This window comes from Stomoxys calcitrans, chromosome 1, assembly GCF_963082655.1.
Source record: "Stomoxys calcitrans chromosome 1, idStoCalc2.1, whole genome shotgun sequence".
In the NCBI taxonomy this organism is placed as follows: domain Eukaryota; kingdom Metazoa; phylum Arthropoda; class Insecta; order Diptera; family Muscidae; genus Stomoxys; species Stomoxys calcitrans.
Genome location: NC_081552.1, coordinates 230,301,973 through 230,327,456, shown reverse-complemented (window position 1 = coordinate 230,327,456; position 25,484 = coordinate 230,301,973). Strand labels below are relative to the sequence as shown.

The window sequence follows — 25,484 nt, the reverse complement described above, 5'->3', positions numbered from 1 at the left end:
ATATCCCACATAGTTTGAATGTCAAGCTATAATTTCACTTTTGTTTTCATAGGTCACGTTTTGAAATATCAGTTGCGATTAACAGCAGCAAAATAAAAAAAAAAAAAACACACCAAGATGAGACTTAGACTGTGGGTTTGCCTTGGCCATCGATGTGTTGGAGGCCTGATTCCATGCAGCTGCTGGTGGCTCCAAAGTTTAGGCTGTGCCACAGCAGCTCTCAATGTCCATGCTAATGGAATTTGCTTAGCTTGCCACATGGAAATGGAAGCCAATGACACCACCGAATGCATGGAGCATTCAGCCAGCCACAGCTGCCTCCTAATAAGCCTTAGAAACAAGTGTCTTCTTCTTAAGGCAATTTGCGTTTATTTTTAAAAACAGTCAAGAAAAACTACAAAATTTAAAATTTGGCGACAATAAAAACTCGCTGATGTGACAATTTGACCATCGACCTTTGAAAAAAAATCTTGTTTTTGAGACTTTTTTGAGAGAAAAAATTTTGAAAACATTAACCAAAAATAAAATTTATTACATTCACCCAAGATTATTATGTGTAATTTCTTATATGGCATACACTCTTACCACTCTTACTGGCGGCTTTGGTCACTGAAGTAAAGGATGTCCATGTCATTGCCCAAATGACAATGGATTTTTGTTTTAGAAATATGAAAGTCTTTTATGCTATCCTACAATGGAAAGTGTGCACTTTTTAAGAATAATTTTTCCCACCTGTTCTCAGGTCTCACGTTTGAGTGACATACTGTCACTTTTTTTGATGTCTGTCATATTTTAAGTCGTGATCATCCTTTCCCTTTATGGCAAAATCGAGACCACTTCGAAAAGAGCTTAGCCATTAGAAAGGGCACTCAGATGGGGACTGGTAAAATAAACAAATTTATGATTTTGTGCTAATGTATTTCTTTATGGTAGATGGAAGTCAAATTTGGCGAAAGATCCATTCTCTTGAGGGTAATTTGATAATAAACTGGCCATCAATGTAAAATTTTCTGCAGCACCTGTATTGTGAATCAATGAAGAGAGCTTGTTAAAATGACATTGAAACAAACAAGTAAAAAGGCATTAAGTTCGGCCGGGCCGAACTTTGGATACCCACCAACTCGGGTACATATTTAAATTTCCTTCGTCACAATCCGGTGAAAATTGGATAACTCGTGCACCCAAATTTTGTTTAAAATTTCAGCAAAATCGCAAAATAAAGTATTTATGGGTATTTTTAGACCCTTTATCGGAAAATCGGTCTATATAGCAGCTATATCCAAATATGGTCCGATTTGGCCCATTCAAGAACTTAACCAGCCTGCATCAAAAAGACGTATCTGTGCCAAATTTCAGCTAGGTTAGGTTAGGTAAGGTTGAAAAGAGGGTGCAGATATTAAACCGCCCCATGCCACTATGGACATACACTCAAGCCAGTAATCGGCTTGTTGTGCGCTCTAAAAACTATAAAGTATCCTCTAAAAAGAAAATCCAAATGTACAAAATCCTTAAATGTTTTCAATACCACTCCCCTAAGTTGGTTCATGTCTGATATTGTGTCTCCACCTAAGTACCGGCAGCTGTTGAACGCCAAAGCCGGGCAATGACAAAGGAAATGCTCCAACGTCTCATCATCTTCCCCGCATGCCCTACATATGCTATCACTTGCCGCACCGATTTTACATAAGTGAGCTCGTAGTCCTATGTGTCCCATTATGATACCAATAGCTATACTGACCTCCTTCTAGCTTCCTTTTAGTTAAAGCCACGTCTTTCTACGATCTGGATCCCCCCATAGGAATTTCGCCGTCCTACCGACCGACCGCGTTCGTCGCCCACTCCCTTAACTTGGTGTGCGTCGACTCGAAAGGCCTCGGGTTAACCAAGTTTATTGACGGCAGTCCTCTGGCTTTCACCGCCAAATTGTCTGCCCTTTAATTTCCCCTTACTCCGTTATGGCCCGGCACCCAAACGATGCGGATTTTGCCATCCTCAGAGAAGGCGTTCGTCTCCTTCTTACACTGCAAGACTGTTCGTGACCTTACCGTACTGGTTCTTATTGCCCTTAAGGCAATTTTACTGTCGATAAAGATGTTCAGACTCGACGTCCTCACGTCACTATGGATATACGCAATTATTATCCGATCTCACTGAAATTTTACATTTCGACCAAGTATGGTTGCAATCGATTTATAAACCGATCTGCCGATTATACCTCTTGAGCCTATAGAGGGTGCAATTCTTATCCAATTTGGCTGTCATACATGCCAAATGTGGTCTAAATCGGCCTTTAACCTGGTATAGATCCAGTTTTTTTTTTTTTTTAAATTTGGAAAACATTTTTGTGAGAAAAATTATTCAAAGACAACACACCAACATAATTTTCTCTAAAAACACTATTTCGATAAAAGTTCTCTAAGAAAAATGTTCTTGAAATTTTGAATAAGACCGATCTGCCGATTAAGGGACTACATTTAGATATAGCTGCCATAAGACCGATCTGTCGATTAAGGGTATTAAACCCATAGAAGCCGTAATTATTACCCGATTTCGCTGAAATTTAAAACGGAGAGTTGTTTTTAGCCCGCCGATATCCCACCTTAATATGGTTCAGATCACCCTTATTAAGATGTAGGTGCCATATAGACCTATCTTCCAATATAAGGTCTTAATCCCATAAAAAGCGGTTTTGTTGCCCAATTTCGCTGAAACTATAACTTGTACTCGGGACCTCAATCAGACCAACCCCGGTTTGCATATCACAATGGATATGCTAGTGGAGTTGTTACAAAAGAGGATGGTTAATTTCTCAACGGTGGTAGGTATCCAAAGTTCTGCACAGCCGAACTGAACTCATTTTTATACCCACCACCATAGGATGGGGGTATACTAATCTAGTCATTCCGTTCGTAGCACCTCGAAATATCGATCTGTGACCCCATAAAGTATATAAATTCTGGATCGTCTTGACATTCTGATTCGATTTAGCCATGTCTGTCCGTCTATCGAAATCACGATAGCGGTCAAACGCGTAAGGCTAGCAGCTTTAAATTATTAATCGATCTCCCGATTTGACTTCTTGAGCCCCTATCAATTGCCGTAATTGCTATCTGATTGTGCTGCAATTTTTCGTTAGAACACTTCGCCCTGAATGCGGATATTGAATTCGTGCCATTGTAGCCAATGACGCTGAACTCATTCGAATCCTGGCGAGAACATCGCACAAAGCGGTGTTTATCCCTTCTTAATATTGGCGACATTTACGAGGTACAATGGTCATTTAAAAAATTTGTTTTGGGTCTGGGGCGGCCACCAGCTTTTTGCACTGAAAATAGATATCAAATTCGTTCTTTATTCCCAACGGAAATTGAAGTTCAGTTTAGGGGGTGCTTGAGGGCGTACCCCAAAACACTTGGCTCCAAAATTGGAAATCAAATTCGTTTTCTACTCTCAAATACTTTTCATTTGAGTACCATATTGTCATAATGGGTCAAATAACCCAGCGCCACCTAGACTTGAACGCAAATTTTAATATCATATTCGTAATCTACCTTCTAATACCTTTTCCCATATAGCCATGGTCGGCTAATATGCCCATTTGGAAGTGGGCGACCTACCATTACTTGAACCTAATGTTTTATGCCATATTTGTAATCTACTGCCTAATAGGTTTCATTTAAAGTCCCATATTGGCATGAAATTCGAATATATATGTTTAGAGAAGATTTGTGGCTGGGGGGAGGGGGGGGGGGGGGGGGCAAGTAGACCCAAATTTTAATACCATATTCGTGTTCTGCTCTCTCCAATACCTTTCAATGGATACCTGTATTGTCCCGATCGGTCCACTTTTGATTTTGGGCTGTGTTTATGGCATAAGGGGGATGGTCCGTCCCCCTCCCGATACATAAAAAAAATTATATAGGCTATGTTTCCTTCCCGACCAACCTACACAATATGCGCCAATTTCGAGAAAATCGGTTCAGCCGTTTTTCAGTCTATGCGGAGCAAACAAACCGAGTCCCATATATCCGTGATTGGCTAATGTGGGCGTTTATGAGGGGGTGGGGTGACCCCCTATACTTCGACATGAATTTGTATGCCAAATTCGTTATCTACTCCCGCATACTTTTCATTTGATCCCCATATTGGTCTTTATCGGTCCACGTTTGTTTTTGTGGTGGTGTTTTTCGGGGTAACGGTGGAGGGTCCGCCCCCTTCCGTTATCAATAAATTATAAAGCCTATTCCAACTTCGTAATCTACTTCCGAAAACCTTTCATTTGAGTCCCATATTGTCGTGATCTTCAAATTACTCTATTTTGAGGGGTTTTGGGGTTGGGGCGGCCCCCAGGTACTTGAACCCAAATTTTATTATAAAATTCGTACTCTACTCTTGAATACCTTTCTCTGGAATCCCATATTGTCCCGATCGGTCCACTTTTATTTTTGGGTCGTACTTTTGGGATAAGGGGGAGGGTCCGCTCCCCTCCCGATATCAAAAAATTATATATGCTATGTTTCTTTCCAGACCAACGTACACAATCTGTTAAAATTTCAAGGTAATCGGTTCAGCCGTCTATACGGAACAAACAAACAAACCGACAAACAAACAAACACAAATTGAATTTATATAAAGGGTGATTTTTTTGAGGTTAGGATTTTCATGCATTAGTATTTGACAGATCACGTGGGATTTCAGACATGGTGTCAAAGAGAAAGATGCTCAGTATGCTTTGACATTTCATCATGAATAGACTTACTAACGAGCAACGCTTGCAAATCATTGAATTTTATTACCAAAATCAGTGTTCGGTTCGAAATGTGTTCATTCACCGTAACGTTGCGTCCAACAGCATCTTTGAAAAAATACGGTCCAATGATTCCACCAGCGTACAAACCACACCAAACAGTGCATTTTTCGGGATGCATGGGCAGTTCTTGAACGGCTTCTGGTTGCTCTTCACTCCAAATGCGGCAATTTTGCTTATTTACGTAGCCATTCAACCAGAAATGAGCCTCATCGCTGAACAAAATTTGTCAAAATTTGAACACATTTCGAACCGAACACTGATTTTGGTAATAAAATTCAATGATTTGCAAGCGTTGCTCGTTAGTAAGTCTATTCATGATGAAATGTCAAAGCATACTGAGCATCTTTCTCTTTGACACCATGTCTGAAATCCCACGTGATCTGTCAAATACTAATGCATGAAAATCCTAACCTCAAAAAAATCACCCTTTACATAAGATGGGGTCCTAGATCAGTATTTCGAGGTGTTACAAACGAAATTGCTATATTATTGGGTTGCCCAAAAAGTAATTGCGGATTTTTTATATAGTCGGCGTTGACAAATTTTTTCACAGCTTGTGACTCTGTAATTGCATTCTATCTTCGGTCAGTTATCAGCTGTGCCTTTTGGCTTGCTTTAGAAAAAAAGTGTAAAAAAAAGTATATTTGATTAAAGTTCATTCTAAGTTTTATTAAAAATGCATTTAAATACTTTCTTTTAAAAAATCCGCAACTACTTTTTGGGCAACCCAATAGTATATCCCCATGCTATGGTGGTGGATATGAAAGTGAGTGAAGTGTCCCCCCCTGCTGTAAAATGTATCTAATATTGCTCACCAGAATTTTTAGCCAGACATGCATATCCCAGGCGGACATTCTAACCTACGCACCAAGGTTATCTTCACACTTAATCCTTAAACTGCCAAAAAAAAAATGTCTTTGCTTTCTTAGAAATCTCTTGTAATTCATGGTTTATTTTAAAAGATTCTTCATTAGCATTCTGAATCAAATGACCAATTAACTGTTTAGAGTTATTAACCACACATTCCAGCAAGTACTATACTTTCGATAAATCGGTTATGAGAAATATCTTTAGCTTTCTTGGTGAAAATGAAAAGTTTCTCTTGTGGCGGTTTATTTTTCCAATGTCTAATGTCACTGCAGAATAAATATTTTCTTGTATTTTCAGGTAGGAGGCCAATGCCGATACGTTTTACAGTTTAAAAACGAAAACGTTTTCTTTTCTATTCAGCACGAGATAAACCAGTTTCGATTTTTCTCAATTGGATGGATATTTTATTGGAAAAGAAAAAGTTTTATCTCTCCAAACAAGAACGGGTTCTAGAGCATGGTCAAGTTCAATAAAAGTAGCGCAATTAAATGACACAGTGTTTTAGTCTACATGTCAATATAAAAAACCAACTGTTAATGCGATAAAATAAGAAAACGCAGTGGGGATTATACGCAGGCAGGTTTCTCATCATCACATGCAGATACAGCGGAAAATGTAAGTTCTAAGACAACATTTCATAAAAGTCGCCAATAGAAGAATGTTGAAAATGTTACTTTAGATTTATGACACCACACAAAAAGGTTTGTTATCACAGTTTCTTAAAAAAAAGTGTTACAACGATATGACATTGTTAAATTCGTAGATTATTTTTATACCCTCCACCATAGGATGGGGGAAAAATAATTTCTTCATTCCGTTTGTAACACATCGTAATATTGATCTGAGACCCAACAAAGTGTACATATTCTTGATCGCCTTGACATTCTTAGTCGATTTGGCCATGTCCGTCCATCTGTCTGTCCGTTCTTCCGTTTGTCTGCCTGTCGAAAGGACGTGAAATTTCGAAGCAGGAAAGCTTTATTAGTGCAGGTCGGTTGATATTGTAAATAGGCCAAATCGATCCATGTTTTGGTATAGCTCCCATATAAACCGATATCGGATCTTGATTTCTAGATCCTCTAGAGGGCGCAATTCTTGGCCGATTTCGATGAAATTTTGCCAAGTATAGTCCAAATCGGTTCATAACCTGATATGGTTCCCACATAAACCGATGTCGAATATTGATTTCTAAAGCCGTTAGAGGGCGCAATCTGAAATTTTGCCTAATGTGTTGTGGTTTGACCATCAACAACTCTTTCAAGTATGATCCAAATCGGTTCATAACCTGATATAGCTCCCATATGAACCGACCTTGGATCTTGATTTCTTGAGCCGATAGAGGGCGCTATTATTATCCGATTTGGCAGAAATTGTGCGCAAAGTGTTTTGGTATGGCCACCAAACAACTGTGTCACGTATGGCTCAAATCGGTTTATAGCCTGGTATAGCTACCATGTAAACCAAACCATGCAAAAACTCAAATCGGTTTATAACCTGATATAGCTACCATGTAAACCGATTACGGATCTTGTCTTCTTGCGCCGATAGAGGTCGCAATTATTATTCGATTTGGCTGAAATTTTGCATTAAGTGTTTTAGTTTGGTCAAGTATGGTCTAAATCGGTTCATAACCTAATATAGCCCCCATGTAAACCGATTTCGGATCTTGATTTCGTGAGCCGATAGAGGGCGCAATTATTATCCGATTTGGCTAAAATTTTGCATGAAGTGGTTTGGTGTAACCATCAACAACTGGTCCCATGTAAACCGATTTCGGATCTTGATTTCGTGAGCCGATAGAGGGCGCAATTATTATCCGATTTGGTTGAAATATTGCATGAAGTGCCAAGTATAGTTCAAATCGGTTTATAACCTGATAAAGCTACCATGTAAACCGATTTCGGATCTTGACTTCTTGAGCCGATAGAGGGCGCAATTATTATCCGATTTGGCTGAAATTTTGCACAAAGTGTTTTGGTGTGGCCACCAACAACTGTGCCACGTATGGCGCAAATCGGTTTATAACCTGATATAGCTCCCATATAATCCGATCCCGGATCTCGACTTCGTGAGCCCCTAGAGGGCGCAATTATTATCCGATTTGGCTGGAATGTTGCATGAAATGTTTTCATTTGACCATCAACAACTACGCCAAGTATAGTTCAAATCGGTTTATAACCTGATATAGCTCCCATATAATCCGATCCCGGATCTTGACTTTATGAGCCTCTAGAGGGCGCGATAATTATCCGATTTGGCTAAAATTTAGCATGAAGTGTTTTGGTGTGACCATCAACAACTGCCCCAAAATGGTTCATAACCTGATATAGCTACCATGTAAACCGATTTCGGATTTTGACTTCTTGAGCCGATAGAGGGCGTAATTATTATCGGATTTGGCTGATATATTGCATGAAGTGTCAAGTATAGTACAAATCGGCTTATAACCTGATAAAGCTCCCATATAATCCGATCCCGAATCTTGATTTCGTGAGCCTCTAGAGGGCACAATTATTATTCGATTTGGCGGAAATTTTGCATGAAGTGTTTTGGTGAGACCATCAACCACTGCGCCAAGTATAGCTTAAAATGGTTCACAACCTGATATAGCAACAATATAAACCGATCTCTTAGGGCTTAAGACCCTAAACCAGCATATCGGTCTATATGGCAGTTATATGTAAATATGGTCTAATACAGACCATATTCGCTTCCTATATTGGAACTCCTGGTACAACTCAGTCACAGAGCGACAGCTCTTTGGGGAGAAGTTTTTACATGGCAAGGTGCCTCACAAATGTCGCCAGCATTAGGAGGGGAAAACCACCGTCGAAAAATGTTCTGATGTTCCTGCCAGGATTCGTACCCAGGCGTTCAGAGTCATAGGCGGACATGCTAACCTTTGCGCTACGGTGGCCTCCCATGGTTATAGTAGTGTTATAAAAATTATACCCTACACTACTACCACTACCACTACACTACTGGTACAGGGTATTATAACTTAGTGCATTTGTTTGTAACACTCATAGGAAGAGAAATATACCCATTGATAGGTATACCGATCGACTCAAAATCACTTTCTTATTCGATTTAGCTATGTGCGCCTGTATGTCTGTCGGTCCCACGCATTCAGAGTCATAGGCGGACATGCTAACCTCTGCGCTACGATGGACTCCAGTTCACTATCAACTTCGGCCCTTAAAATTTCACCATCCCTTAGCAATATCTTATATATATAGTTCAATTTGTGTTTGTTTGTCGGAAACATAGGCTATATTACTTTTTGATATCAGGAGGGGGGCGGACCCTCCCCCTTACCCCAAAAGTACTACCCAAAAATAAAAGTGTATCGATCGGGACAATATGGGATTCAAATGAAAGGCATTCAAGAGTAGAGTACGAATAGTTGGGTCCAAGAACCAAGTTTGTTTGTTAGTCGGAAACATAGGCTATATTACTTTTTGATATCAGGAGGGGGGCGGACCCTCCCCCTTACCCCAAAAGTACTACCCAAAAATAAAAGTGTATCGATCGGGACAATATGGGATTCAAATAAAAGGCATTCAAGAGTAGAGTACGAATAGTTGGGTCCAAGTACCTGGGGGGCCGCCCCAGCCCCAAAACCCCTTAAAATAGGTTTATTTGACGATCATAACAATATGGGACTCAAATGAAAGGTATTCGGGAGTAGATTACGAATATGTTCAGGAATTAGGAATATGCTTTATAATTTATTGATAACGCAAAGAGGCGTACCCTCCATCGTTACCCCAAAAACACCACCCAAAATCTAAAGTGGATCGATAAGGATAATACGGGTATCAAATAAAAAGTATGCGGGAGTAGTTAACGAATCTGGCATACAAATTAATGTCTAAGTATAGGGGGTCACCCCATCCCCACAAGAACGTCAAAAATGGGCAAATTAGCCAATCACAGATGTATGGGACTCGGTTTGTTTGTTCCGTATAGACTGGAAATGGGCAGAACCGATTTTTTCGAAATGTTCGCTTATTGTGTAGGTTGGTCTGGAAGGAAACATGGGCTATACAATTTTCCGTTATCGGAAGGGGGACGGACCCTCCCCCTTATGATAAAAACACAACCCAAAATCAAAAGTGGACCGATCGGGACAATATAGGTATCAAATGAAAGGTATTGGAGAGTAGAATACGAATATGGTATTAAAAATTGAGTCTCAGTACCCATCGGGCCGTCCAACCCCAAAACTACCCCAAACAGACATATTGGACGTTCATTTCAATATGGGGCTCAAATGAAAGGTTTTCGGGAATAGATTTCGAATCTGGCATACAAAATCAGATCGAAGGGTGTCACACAATCCCTCAAAAACGCCATTAGACCCATTATGACTATATGATACTTGTCTAAACCGATTTTCTTAAAATTTTCATAGACTGTGTACGTTTGTCTAAAAGGAAGCATAGGCTATATAGTTTTTTGATATCGTTGAAGGCGGACCCTCCCCCTAACCCCAAAAACCCCATTCACATCCGAAAGTGGTCCGATGGGCACAATAAGGGTATCAAATGAAAGGTATTGGAGACCAAGTACCCAGCGGGCCCCCAACCCCAAAACTCTTCTAAGCAGATATATTCTAAATTCATGTCAATATGGGACTCAAATGGAAAGTATTAGGCAGTAAATTACAAATATGGCATAAAACATAAGGTCCAAGTACAGGGAGGTCCCCCACCCCAGATACCCCCAAATGGGCATATTAGCCGACCATGGTTATATGGGACTCAAATGAAAGGTATTTGGGAGTAAATTACGAATATGACAATAAAATTTGCGTTCAAGTCTAGGTGCCGCTTTTCCTCCTAAAGATACGTCAAATGGCTTATTTCACCCATAATGACAATATGGGACTCAAATGAAAGGTATTTGAGAGTAAAAAAGGGGCCACCGTAGCGCAGAGGTGACGCTGAACGCCTGGGTTCGAATCCTGGCGAGATCATGAGAAAAAATTTTCAACGGTGGTTTTCCCCTCCTAATGCTGGCAACATTTGTGAGGTACTAAGCCATGTAAAAATTCTCTCTAAAGAGGTGTCGCACTACGGCACGCCGTTCGGACTCGTCTTTAAAAAAGAGACCCCTTATCATTGAGCTTAAATTTGAATCGGACTGCACTCATTGATATATGAGAAGTTTGCCCTTGTTCCTTAGTGGAATGTTCATGGGCAAAATTTGCATTTGAGAGAAGAAAACGAATTTGATATCGAATTTTGGAGCCAAGTGTTTTGGGGGAAGCCCTTAAGCACCCCCTGAAATGAATTTCATTTCCATTGGGAATAAAAAACGAATTTGATATCCATATTTGAGTCGAAATGTCTGAGATGCCACCATTAGGAACCGAGAAGGGGCAAATTCTCACACATCCATGAGTGCTTTCCGATTCAAGTTTAAACTCACTGATAAGGGACCTTTTTTATAGCCGAGTCCGAACAGCGTCCTGTATTGCTACTGCTATTTGGGGAAAATTTTTTAAATGACCATGCATGACATTGTACCTCGCAAATGTTGCCAACATTAAGAGAGGATAAACACCGCTTTGTCCGATGTTCTCGCCAGGATTCGAACGCTTTCAGCGTCATAGGCTTCAATGGCACGAATTCGATATCCGCATTCAGGGCGAAGTGTCGCCACCCTAAATAGATATTAGAGAGTTAAAGAAGGCGCAGCGGAGCGGGCCGGTTCGGCTAGTTCCCTTTGTAAGCCGAACCCCAGGCCAGCAGAAAACTTTTGGATTTCGGCTGCCTTATTATTATTAAGCTACCGCCATTTAGACCCCATAATGGTAAGCGGTATCTTGTTTTTATTAATCCCATATGGCATTTGCTTTAATATTGGGTTGCCAAAAAGGAAATTGCGGATTTTTTAAAAGAAAGTAAATGCATTTTTAATAAAACTTAGAATGAACTTTAATCAAATATACTTTTTTTACACTCTTTTTCTAAAGCAAGCTAAAAGTAACAGCTGATGACTGACAGAAGAAAGAATGCAATTACAGAGTCACAAGCTGTGAAAAAATTTGTCAACGCCGACTATATGAAAAATCCGCAATTACTTTTTGGGCAACCCAATAGCTTTCTGTGTGAGATTTTATCCCATAATTCTTTAACATTCAGTCCATGACCATCACCACTCCCCATCAGAGACTCATTTTACTGTTAAACAATCTATGCATCTATACATATAGACCCCTCCCATAATATTTTACAGCTTTAAATCCCAAAAAACTAACAACAAAAGAGAACAAAAATAGCTACGCAATATCATCCAGTAGATGTTTCTTACCATAAATTGAGGACACATGGTGCAAACAACAAGGCTAGACTTGGTGTTGCAACCATGAATAACAACAACAAAAGCTTAGATTAAAAGGCGAATAGTAATTCAAACCAAACAACTGTAACATCGACGGAGACACCATTAAATGAAGATCAGATAAATGTGTTTTTCGCGGTCGTGCAGCAGCTAACGAATATGGAGAATATGCTGCAAGTTGCTAAACACAAAATTTTTTTATACTCAGCGCCGACAACACAGCTTAGCGTTGACAATAACGCATTGAATTGAAGGCATCGAAATAACCAACTAACCCATTTTTAAGTTTTTTGCCATGACAAAAAACACGGAAAAGCTTTATTTGAATGATGGTATGAGTGTTACTGCAGCGTCAAGATTTACTTCATTGCAACTTTTCGATTTCTATAATGCTGATATTTCCTCCTTTGTCTTTGTGCTGCATAATGACATCGCGTGATAATCATTTGCGAATTTTATTTTTCCCTCGTCTAGCTTTTTTTTGTGTTTCTGTTTCTTTTTCACCCTTTTTATTTTCGGTTAAAGCGGAAATATTTAGCGGAGTTAATTAATATGCTAACCATATGGAGAAGAATTCGTTAAAATCATTATTCAAGATTAAAGGCTATTGAGAAAGACAGCATAGCCCATTGATGTTATTTGAGGCACTTGTCATGTGAGTCAGTGAATTGGGAAAAAGTTTTAATGGTTGAAGCGAATACCGCAGATCACGCTGAAAGCCATAGTTAAAATGCCGATGGGGACATAAAAGAACATTTTTTGCTTGTAGGCTTCCATTTACTGGTACCGATAGCAGAGTTGGTCTAACTCACGACTCTGAACTACCAGTGCGGGGGTCCTGAGTTCGATTCCCACCATTGACCACATCTGTCACCACTGTGGTATCACAATGGGCTTAAGAGTCTAAGTGAGTCTGCCTATACAAGTTAAATCGAGCTAAATTCGTCCAGGCCGAATCTTATATACCCCCAGTCATGGATCGCATTTGTCAAGTTCTTTGCCGGATATCTCCTTATAGACAAACAAAGGATAATGGGTACGAATTGCTATGCTATTGTAGCTATATCAGGTTATAGACTGATTCGGGCCATACTTGGTTTGGATCTTGGGAAACATTATTGGGCAAAATTTCAATCCATTCGGAAAAGAATTGCGCCCTATAGGTGCTCAGGATTGAAAATCGGGAGATCGCTTGATATGGAACCCATACCAGGCTAATGACCTATTCAGACCATATTTGGTACGAATGTTGAAGGTAATAGGAAAAGCCGTTGTACAAAATTTCAGCCAAATCGGATATTATTGGGTTGCCCAAAAAGTAATTGCGTTTTTTTTTTAAAAGAAAGTAAATGCTTTTTTAATAAAACTTACAATGAACTTTAATCAAATATACTTTTTTTACACTTTTTTTCTAAAGCAAACTAAAAGTTACAGCTGATAACTGACAGAAGAAAGAATGCAAATACAGAGTCACAAGCTGTGAAAAAATGTTTCAACGCCGACTATATGAAAAATCCGCAATTACTTTTTGGGCAACCCATAATTACGCGCTCTACTTGCTGCAAAATTTCAGCCAAATCGGATAATAATTCCGTCCTCTTGTGACTCAAGAAGTCCAGATTCGAGATGGGTTTGCACCATGTTTACATCACGTTATATGTCGATTTGCACCATTAACAATCAATCCCAACCGACCTTCACCAAGAAGAAGTATTTGTGCAAGATATCAAACGCATGGAGGCCACCGTAGCGCAGAGGTTTGCATGTCCGCCTATGCATGTCCGCTGATCGCCTGGATTCGAATCCTGGCGAGACCATCAGAAAAAATTTTCAGCAGGGGTTTTCCCCTCCTAATGCTGGCAACATTTGTGAGGTACTATGCCATGTAGAACTTCTCTCCAAAGAGGTGTCGCACTGCAGCACGCCGTTCGGACTCGGCTATAAAAGGAAGGTCAAAGTTAGCTTGCTTTCCACCGACAGAAAGACGGACAGACAGACCGACGGTCATGGAACTTGGAATGTCGAAAGCACCAAGAATATCTAAATTTGTGGGGTCTCAGATCAATAGTTCGATGAGTTACAAACGGAATAACGAAATTATTTGGTTGCCCAAAAAGTAATTGCGGATTTTTCATATAGTCGGCGTTGACAAATTTTTTCACAGCTTGTGACTCTGTAATTGCATTCTTTCTTCTGTCAGTTATCAGCTGTTACTATTAGCTTGCTTTAGAAAAAAGTGTAAAAAAGTATATTTGATTAAAGTTCACTCTAAGTATTATTAAAAATGCATTTACTTTATTTAAAAAAATCCGCAATTACTTTTTGGGCAACCCAATAGTTCACTCCCATCCTATGGTGGAGGTTAAAAAAAGACTATCACTCAAAACTAACCCAACCATCCCTTTACTGGTACTAGCAACATTAAAAAGTATGCCAACTAGAGGAGTGCACGTGAGTCACGTGATTCGTGAGTGAGATCCATATCCAATCACGTGATCATACATGACCGCGAATTAAAATTCTTTGTGTGCGAGCGTGAGAGTGATATCATACTCACAACACTAATCACGGCTAACGGAACGCTCACAAACAAAAATAACGAAAAAGAAAATTTTTCGCATGCTCTTAAATCATATGGTATTTTAACGTACAAATCTGTCTACAGATGCAGAAAAGGGAAAGAGGAAATACCTAAGTGGTTATGCAGGGCTGATACATTGTATACATGATTATTGGTTCGTTCAAATGCTGTATCATTTGAGGCGAGTGGAAACAAATTATTATTCGCTTCATGGAAAAAATATTTGTTTAACCGTGAGTAGGCACTCACGGTCAGTCGTTCTTGTCTCGTGAGTCGTGAGTGTTTTGTGAGTGCCTCTTGAGCCGTTAATGTCTCTTGAGTTATGAGTGTTTCGTGAGTCATGAGTATTTAGTGAGTCGTGCGTGAGTCGTTCTTGTCTCGTGAGTCGTGAGTGCCACTTGAGTCGTTAATGTCTCGTGAGTCATGCGTGTTTCGTGAATCATGAGTATCTAATGAGTCGTGCGTGAGTCGTTCTTGTATCGTGATACGTTAGTGCTTCTTGAGCCGTTAATGTCTCGTGAGTCATGAGTGTTTCGTGAGTCATGAGTATCTAGTGAGTCGTGCGTGAGTCGTGGGTGTTTCGTGAGTGCCTCTTGAGCCGTTAATGTCTCGTGAGTCATGAGTGTTTCGTGAGTCATGAGTATCTTGTGAGTCGTGCGTGAGTCGTTCTTGTCTCGTGAGTCGTGAGTGTTTCGTGAGTGCCTCTTGAGCCGTTAATGTCTCGTGAGTCACGAGTGTTTCGTGAGTCATGAGTACCTAGCGAGTCGAACGTGAGTCGTTCTTGTCTCGTGAGTGTTTCGTGAGTGCTTCTTGAGCCGTTAATGTCTCGTGAGTCATGAGTATCTAGTGAGTCGTGAGTGTTTCGTGAGTGCCTCTTGAGCCGTTAATATCTCGTGAGTCATGAGTGTTTCGTGAGTCATGAGTGTTTCGTGAGTCATGAGTATCTGGTGAGTCGTGCGTGAGTCGTGAGTCGTGAGTGCCTCTTGAGCCGTTAATGTCTTGTGAGCCATGAGTGTTTCGTGAGGCATGAGTATCTAGTGAGTCGTGAGTGTTTCGTGAGTGCTTCTTGAGCCGTTAATGTCTCGTGAGTCATGAGTATCTAGTGAGTCGTGAGTGTTTCGAGAGTGCCTCTTGAGCCGTTAATATCTCGTGAGTCATGAGAGTTTCGTGAGTCATGTGTGTTTCGTGAGTCATGAGTGTTTCGTGAGTCATGAGTGTCTAGTGAGTCGTGCGTGAGTCGTTCTTGTCTCGTGAGTCGTGAGTGCCTCTTGAGCCGTTAATGTCTTGTGAGCCATGAGTGTTTCGTGAGGCATGAGTATCTAGTGAGTCGTGCGTGAGTCGTTCTTGTCTCGTGAGTCGTGAGTGTTTCGTGAGTGCCTCTTGAGCCGTTAATGTCTCGTGAGTCATGAGTGTTTCGTGAGTCATGAGTATCTAGTGAGTCGTTCTTGTCTCGCGAGTGTTTTGTGAGTGCCTCTTGAGCCGTTAATGTCTCGTGAGTCATGAGTGTTTCGTTAGTCATAAGTATCTTGTGAGTCGTGCGTGAGTCGTTCTTGTCTCGTGAGTCGTGAGTGTTTTGTGAGTGCCTCTTGAGCCGTTAATGTCTCGTGAGTCATGAGTGTTTCGTGAGTCATGAGTATCTAGCGTGTCGTGCGCGAGCTTAAAATTTTTTTTCGTGTGTGTGCGTAAGTCGACATAAAAAAGTCGTACGTGAATAACATTTTTTCTCGTGAGCGTGAGTTAAAAATCACTTACGCTCACATCTCTAATTCCAACCTTTTACAATGTCCCTACGTGAGGTGCCGCATTGCGTTCGTAGGATAGTGTGAACATATAGACGAACGGAGAGACAAACGGATTTTGGTAAATCGACTTGGAATCTCATGGCGATCAATTAAACTATATTCGAGGTGTTAAAAATATAATGACGATGTTAGTATCTCTCAACACAGAACGTTATGGGGCTTCGCTGCTCTCAATATAGTATCTCAGTTACCATTATATGAAGAGTGAAGTTAAGTACTTCAATAGGGGTATTAAAAGATCCACACATGTTTTGGATTCTAATCAAATGTTTTGTTAAAGGACTATCTACCAAAACTGCCCAGAGTCTAAAGAACTTCTTCTGAGTGGCAGTGCGAGACACACACACAGCAGATGTCTCTTCAACCTTGAAGTCCTCACAGCTCCTGCAGAAGTCGTTATCTGCAACCTGCATTTTGTCAGCATGTTTTCCGATCAGACAGTGACCTGTTTTGACGAATGTCATGGCGTGACCACTTTTACACCTTTATCTTCCAGAGACAATAATATATTGTTAATGGCTTTATTCCAAACAAATAAGAGCGTGCTCAGTTCGGCCGGGCCGAATCTTATATACCCTCCACCATGGATCGCATTTGTCGAGTTCTATGTGCGGTATCTCCTTTTAGGCAAACAAAGAGTATTGAATAAAAACTGTTATGCTATTGGTGTTATATCAAGTTATAATCCGATTCGGACGATAAATGAATGCTGAACATTGTAGATGTCATTATTTCAGTTCATTCGGATAAGAATTGCGCCTTGTAGGGGCTCAAGAAGCGAAATCGGGAGATAGGTTTCTATGGGAGCTGTATCAAGCTATTGCTCGATTCAGGCCATATTAGACATGCATGTTGAAGGTCATGAGAGAAGCCGTTGTACAAAATTTCAGCCAATTCGGAGCAGAATTGCGACCTTAAGAGGCTTAAGAAATCAAGATCCCAGATCGGTTTATATGGCAGCTATATTAGGTTATGTACCGATTTATGCCATACTTAGCACATATATTGGAAGTCATAACAAAACACCACGTACAAAATCTCAACCAAATCGGAAGAGAATTACGCCCTCTAGAGGCTCAGGAAGTCAAGACCCAAGATCGGTTTTATATGGCAGCTATATCAATACATGGACTGATTTGAACCATACTTAGGGCAGTTGTTGGAAGTCATAACAAAACACCACGTACAAAATTTCAGTCAAATCGGATGAGAATTGCGCCCTCTAGAGGCTCAAGAAGTCAAGACCCAAGATCGATTTATATGGCAGCTATATCAAAACATGGACCGATTTGGCCCATTTACAAGGAAGCCTGTCAGAAACAGCTTCTTATTCAAGTCAAGTCCTGGCATACTAGTGACACTCTCCTGGTGCCACATTGTCTGTTGGAGAGTTTCCCGGGAAATGTGTGTCAACGCGTAGTTCTAATGTTTCCTCACTAGACATAGGTCTCGAGGATACGATTTACCTTAGCCTGGAGGCCTTGAAAGTATATTCCACGGAGCTACAGAATTCCACCCAGGATATGTTCTGGGCCTTTCTCAGCTTGACCTGGTATTTTCTTTCTAGATGTCCCAATCGAATTGTACCCTAATGGCTCTTGCTTTGGCGCTTGGAAATGCTGACACAAGTGAGTCATTCAGGGTCTTTGTGATCCGCTTGACCATTATATCTATGTTCCCTGCAATTTCCTCTTTCTTTTCTGGTCTGGAAGGGATAGTCATGCGGGATAGATGTGCGCCGAAATTTATCCCCATCCACTTTTCTTCTGTTTAGCCGAGAGACCACCTTTGCAGTATTTTTTTCAAGGCTGAAACTAATATAAAGATGATCAGAGAACCTGTGGTCATCCAAACTTTCCCGTCACGTATCGGGGGGAAGTTTGGATCACCACAGCTAGTACCTCCTGCCTGTTCCTGGTAACATAAGTCGCCACATTTCAACTTAAAATATATTCGATAAGCAGCTCACCCCTTTCGTTAATAACCGAACTGCCCCATATCTGGTGATGTGTTTTAGCATCACATCCTACATTGAGGTTGTTTCTCGCAGAAGAAGCAGTTTGAAGCAGCATCTTAAGGCTTGAAGGCGGCATCTCTGAACCGGGTGTCATATATAGGGAAGCCAGCCAATAATGGGATTTATTAATCTGAAGGCTGGCTACTACTGAATCTTCAGTACTTAGCGACGGATGAAGAAAAACATTGCAAAAATACCGACTCTATGACTCCTTTTCGCCGTACCCTTGAATAGTTTAAATCCAGGAATACTTTGTCCACGAACTATTCTTCCACACACCCATGGTTCCTGGATAAGAATCACATGAAATCCTCCTGGCATAAGAATAAGCTTAAGTGGCGCTGAAGCGTCCTTTCAATTGTGGAAATTTATTGGTAGAAACTGGACCATTGTCAGGAATCAAAATTTCCAACAATGTTTGCCTCGCCCACTGAATCTGCCAGAAGTTCATCCTCACAAGATTCGTTCGATCTTCTCATGATGAGTTTCCTTGCGCATTAAGAAGCAGTTGATAGGGCATTGTAACCACTCTTGCTCAGGACTCTGGACACTTGCGGTGTGCACGGTTCCTTCTTAGATACTTCACTAGCTGCTTCTGGAGAAGTAACTTTAAAGTTGCGTCTTGCCTCGGTGGCGCACACCTTTGCCCCAAACCAACCGGATGACCCACCCACAGGGCTTGTCGGGTCCCGTTTCGATGCCTCACCCTTATGTTTTGATGGTAGCTGGAGGATTTTCAGTATCCAGCAATCCGCCAGACTTTAGAAATGTGGCTGACAGTTCCTCGGACTAGTGTTTAGCAACAAATTTTTATACCCTCCACCATAGGATCGGGGTATACTAATTTCGTCATTCTGTTTGTAACTACTCGAAATATTCGTCTGAGACCCCATAAAGTATATATATTCTTGATCGTCGTGACATTTTATGTCGATCTAGCCATGTCCGTCAGTCCGTCCGCCAGTCCGTCTGTCCGTCCGTCTGTCTGTCTGTCGAAAGCACGCTAGATTTCGAAAGAGTTAACCTAGGCTCTTGAAATTTTGCACAAATACTTCTTATCAGTGTAGGTCGGTTGGGATTGTAAATGGGACATATCGGTCCATGTTTTGATATAGCTATCATATAAACCGATCTTGGGTCTTGACTTCCTGAGTTTTTCTATGACTTTCAACAACTGTGTCAAGTATGGTTTAAATCGGTCCATAACCTGATATAGCTGCCATATAAACCGATCTTGGGTCTTGACTTTTTGAGCCTCTAGAGGGCGCAATTGTTTTCCGATTGGAATGAAATTTAGCACGACATGTTTTTCTATGACTTTCAACAACTGTGCCAAGTATGGTTGAAATCGGTTCATAACCTGATATAGTTGCCATATAAACCGATCTTGTGTCTTGACTTCTTGAGCCTCTAGAGGGTGCAATTCTTATCCGATTGGAATGAAATTAAGCACGACGTGTTTTGCTATGACTTTCAACAACTGTGCCAAGTATGGTTGACATCGGTTCATAACCTGATATAGCTGTCATATAAACCGATTTGGGTCTTGACTTTTTGAGCCTCTAGAGGGCGCAATTCTTTTCCGATTGGAATGAAATTTTGCGTGACGTATTTTGTTATAATATTCACCAACTGTGCCAAGTATGGTTGAAATCGGTTCATAACCTGATATAGCTGCCATATAAACCGATCTTGGGTCTTGACTTCTTGAGCCTCTAGAGGGCGCAATTCTTATCCGATTGGAATGAAATTTTGGGCAACGTGTTTCGCTATGACTTTCAACAACTATGCCAAGTATGGTTGAAATCGGTTCATAACCTGATATAGTTGCCATATAAACCGATCTTGTGTCTTGACTTCTTGAGCCTCTAGAGGGCGCAATTCTTTTCCGATTGGAATGAAATTTTGCGCGACGTGTTTTGTTATGATATCCAACAACTGTGCCAAGTATGGTTGAAATCGGTTCATAACCTGATATAGCTGTCATATAAACCGATCTTGGGTCTTGACTTCTTGAGCCTCTAGAGGGCGCAGTTCCTATCCGATTTGGCTGAAATTTAGCATGAAGTATTTTATTATGAATTTCAACAACTGTGCCGAATAAGGTTCAAATCGGTTCATAATCTGCTATAGCTGCCAAAATAAACCGGTCTGGGATCTTGACTTCTTGAGCTTCTAGAGGTCGCAATTATTATGCGATTTGTCTGAAATTTTGTACGACGGATCCTCTCATGACCATCAACATACGTGTTTATTATGGTCTATAGCCTGATACAGCTCCCATATAAATCGATCTCTCTATTTTACTTCTTGAGCCCCCAAAGGGCGCAATTCTTATTCGAATTTTACACAGGTCTCCAACATACAATTGAATTGTGGTCCGTACCGGACCATATCTTGATATCGCTCTAGTAGCAGAGCAAATCTTTTCTTTTATCATTTTTTTTTTTGCCTTAGAAGAGATGCCGGGAAAAGAACTCGACAAATGCGATCCATGGTGGAGGGTATATAAGATTCGGCCCGGCCAAACTTAGCACTCTTTTACTTGTTTTTACTTAAATTGCTATCATAAAATAATAATACAAACAATTCGTTGAAGCCACATTATCGCAACCACTGTAATTAAATTTTTTGTAATGAACTATTTTGCCCCTCCTCTTCATTCTTCCGGGTTATTTTCTCAAACATCTCAACAGCTGTTATCAAACATATAAACCTGAAAAAAATTCCAAGATTTATTTGTCATTACATAATTGTTCCCTTGGGCAATCTTTTCGATATATGATATCTTTATTACCAAAGGTAATTAACAAAATTATGTTGAAGATATTTTTATAGTTTCACATTTATTTTTATTTCCTCTGCGTAAAAGCTATACTGTTCGCCTATTCGTTTTGATAATTTTTATCCGATTAGATGACTACACAAAAAAGTGCTACGTATGAAGAAATGCTGATCCATGGAATTTGAAGTTTTATGTTGAATGTTGAATGTCACTAGCTTACAATCCTGATGAAAATGCTGTTTGAAAAAGTTTTAATAATGGTAAATAATAAACAATTAAAAGCGTGCTAAGTTCGGCCGGGCCGAATCTTATATACCCTCCACCATGGATCGCATTTGTCGAGTTCTTTTCCCGGCATCTCTTCTTAGGCAAAAAAAAGGATGAAAGAAAAGATTTGCTCTGCTATGTGTAAAATGTCAGCCAATTCGAATAAGAATTGCGCCCTTTGGGGGCTCAAGAAATAAAATAGAGAGATCGATTTATATGGGAGCTGTATCGAGCTATAGACCGATTCAGACCATAATAAACACGTATTTTGATGGTCATGAGAGGATCCGTCGTACAAAATTTCAGGCAAATCGGATAATAATTGTGACCTCTAGAGGCTCAAGAAGACAAGATCCCAGATCGGTTTATATGGGAGCTATATTAGGTTATGAACCGATTGAAACCTTATTTGACACAGTTGTTGAAAGTAAAAATAACATACGCCATGCAAAATTTCAGCCAAATCGGATAGGAATTGCGCCCTCTAGAAGCTCAAGAAATCAAGTCCCCAGATCTGTTTATATGACAGCTATATCAGGTTATGAACCGATTGGAACCACACTTGGCACAGTTGTTGGATATCATAACAAAATACTTGGTGCAAAAATTCATTCAAATCGGATGAAAATTACGCCCTCTAGAGACTCAAGAAGTCAAGACCCAAGATCGGCCTATAAGGCAGCTATATCCAAATCGGGACCGATCTGGGCCAAATTGAAGAAGCATATCGAGTGGCCTAACACAACTCACTGTCCCAAATATCAGCAAAATCGGATCATAAATGTGGCTTTTATGGACCTAAGACCCTAAATCGGCGGATCGGTCTATATGGCAGCTATATCCAGCTATATTCAAAAACGTGCTAAGTTCGGCACCCACCCTTGGAAACACACCACCATGGAATCTGCTAAAATATAGGAGCCCATGTAGTTATAGAACGAATTGGACCGTACTTGGCTCAGTTGTTGAGAGTCATAACAGAACACTGTATTCAAATTTTCAGCTAAATCGGACAAATATTGCGGCTTGTAAGGGCTCAAGAAGTCAAATCGGGAGATCGGTTTATATGGGAGCTATATCAGGTTCTTGACTGATTTGAACCATACTAGGCACAGTTGTTAGAATTCATAATAGGATACTATGTGCAAAATTTCAGCCAAATCGGACAAAAATTTCGCCTTCCAGGGGCTCAAGAAGTCAAATCGGGAGATTGGTTAATATGGAAGCTATATCAGGTTCTTGAACGATTTGAACCATACTTGGCACAGTTGTTTGAAGTCATAACATAACACTCCGTGCAAAATTTCAGCCAAATCGGACAAACATTTCGCCTTCCAGGGGCTCAAGAAGTCAAATCGGGTTATCGGTTTATATGGGAGCTATATCAGGCTCTTGACTGATTTGAACCGTACTTGACACAGTTGTTTGAAGTCATAACAGAACACTATGTGCAAAATTTCAGCCGAATCATACAAAAATTGCGGCTTCCAGGGGCTAAAGAAATCAAATCGGGAGATCGGTTTATATGGCAGCTATATCCAAATGTGAACCGATTTGGCCCGTTTGCAATCCCCAATAAGCTACATCAATATAAAGTATCTGTGTAAAATTTCAAGTGGCTAACTCTCCGCATTCGACCGCTATCGTGATTTCGACAGACGGACGGACATGGCTAATTCGACTCAAAATGTCGAGACGATCAAGAATATATCTAATTTTTGGGGTCCTCGATCAATATTTCGAGGTGTTACAAACGAAATGGCTAGGTTTGTATACCTCCATCCTATGGTGGTGGGTATAAAAAGGCATTGCCAAAAATAATTGGACTTGAACCCCTATATACACAAAACTATGGTTTGCCCAAAAAGTAATTGCGGATTTTTTAAAAGAAAGTAAATGCATTTTTAATAAAACTTAGTATGAACTTTAATCAAATATACTTTTTTTACACTTTTTTTCTAAAGCAAGCTAAAAGTAACAGCTGATAACTGACAGAAGAAAGAATGCAATTACAGAGTCACAAGCCGTTGAAAAAATTTGTCAACTAAATTAGTATACCCCTTCCTATGGTGGTGGGTATAAAAAGGCATTGCCAAAAATAATTGGACTTGAACCCCTATACACAAAAAAAACTACTTGACACATTGAAATCAAATATCACATTTTCAGGAGCCCACCGTAGCGCAGGGGTTAGCATGTCCGCCTATGCATGTTCGCTGAACGCCTGGGTTCGAATCCTGGCGAGACCATCAGAAAAAATCAGTGGTTTTCCCCTCCTAATGCTGGTTCTATGCCATGTAAAACTTCTCTCCATAGAGGTGTCGCACTGCGGCACGCCGTTCGGACTCGCCCATAAATAGGAGGCCCCTTATCATTGAGCCTAAACTTGAATCGGGCTGCACTCATTGATATGTGAGAAGTTTGCCCGTCTTCCCTAGTGGAATGTTCATGAGCAAAATTTGCAATTTTGCACATTTACAATAATTGGAATGTTCTCTGTCAAATTGCATGCAAAAATTTGCATCCCGAATATGTTGGATTTTGCCGTTGTTGGCCACGGATGTGATACTGTGTGGCGCGCCTCAGTGCGATGCCTTTTTAGGGAGAAGTTTTTATATGGCTTAAATGTCGCATCATTTAGGGGAGATAACCACTGCTGCCAATTTTGTCTGATATTCTCGCCAGAATTCCATCCCAGACTTTCAGCTTCATAGGTTGACATGCTCTGTGCTACGGTGGCCTCCATTTCATCATGTCACAAACAGAAATACGGATAAATGATGAAATGGGAGTGGACCACAAATGGCCATCGAAACGCTCTTTATTGATATTAGAAAAATATTTTCACCCATTTTGAATCACAGCTTTCTGCATAAGTTTGCATAAAACACAGTACCACTTCATCCGTGTTCTAAATCTAACAAAAAAAAAAAAAAACAAAATCAAAGCCAAACTCACAATCCACTTGCATAAATTCCCTCATGCAAACAAAAGACTTAAGAAACGAACTTCTTATGTTCTTCATCAAGCGAAAGTAACACAGGCTACTAAGCCAGCCATGAGCCTCTTTATATTTCAGCCATAATTTGAACGGTTTCTAAAAAAAAAATAATGTATACTGGTATTTGTTTGCATGGCAGTCGGCCGAATAGCTGACCCAATTAGAAAAAAAGAATTTTCAATTCAATAGCCCAGCCGATAGTAATTCAAATAATCACAATAGCTTGGGTGAATGATACACTCAGCTGTTGTTTGTTGCTGACGACACATCATTAACGGCTTTGTTTTTGTAGCTATTGGTGTTGTTGATGGTCACTATGGTGTTGTTGTTGTTGACACTTGGAAATCGCTTTAAAATATGCACAACAATATTCGTATGCGTGTCTGTGTGAGTTGTTTTTATTTGTGTTGATTTTCTTGCTGTAGAAAGTTACCTTCTTTTCTTGTTGCGTGGTGCGATGTTGTTTTTGTGATGTCAATGGTGTGGCTCCCACTGTTCGTTTGATGGTATCACCTATCAATTCTGCTCAGTTGTGTTATGTTAATCCCACAAATCGTTGTCGGTTGTATTTTTTTTTTTCGCTTTTTTTTTGTAAAAAGAAATTCTTATGAACTACAAAGGCTGTTGTGAATGGGCTAAGATTGTAGTTTGTGCTTTGCCTTGCTTTCAGAGTATTTTCACTTTTATCTCAATTTCGATATGTATGAATAACTTTTGCCAACTGATGGTAGGCTATGGACAACAGAGACGCACAGAGTGCGCGTATTAGTGGCTTATCTTGGTTGCTTGTAATTATTTAATTTTTCTTCAAAAAAAAAAACTCTTCAATCTTCACTTTTTTTCTTAGGATTTTTTTTTTTTTTTTGGTTTTGTTTTTATTTTTGTGTGCCGTATGTTTTCCACCCAATATTAAAGGCCCATAATTAAATCGTAACGAAATGCTTTGTTTTCTTTGCCTTTGTTTTTATGCTATTTTCTTGGATTTTCTATTTCATATTTG

The 25,484-nt window shown here is 40.1% G+C and overlaps 1 protein-coding gene across 1 annotated transcript in view; it reads right to left on the bottom strand.

The window, feature by feature from the left end:
• Window positions 1-25,263, bottom strand: part of LOC106093426 (neurotrophin 1) — a 64,732-nt gene extending 39,469 nt beyond the window's left edge. The window contains exon 1 of the mRNA XM_059368709.1: window positions 24,918-25,263. The gene's annotated coding sequence lies outside the window, so the exon portion shown is untranslated. The remainder of the gene's footprint in view (window positions 1-24,917) is intronic.
• Window positions 25,264-25,484: the final 221 nt, after the last annotated feature.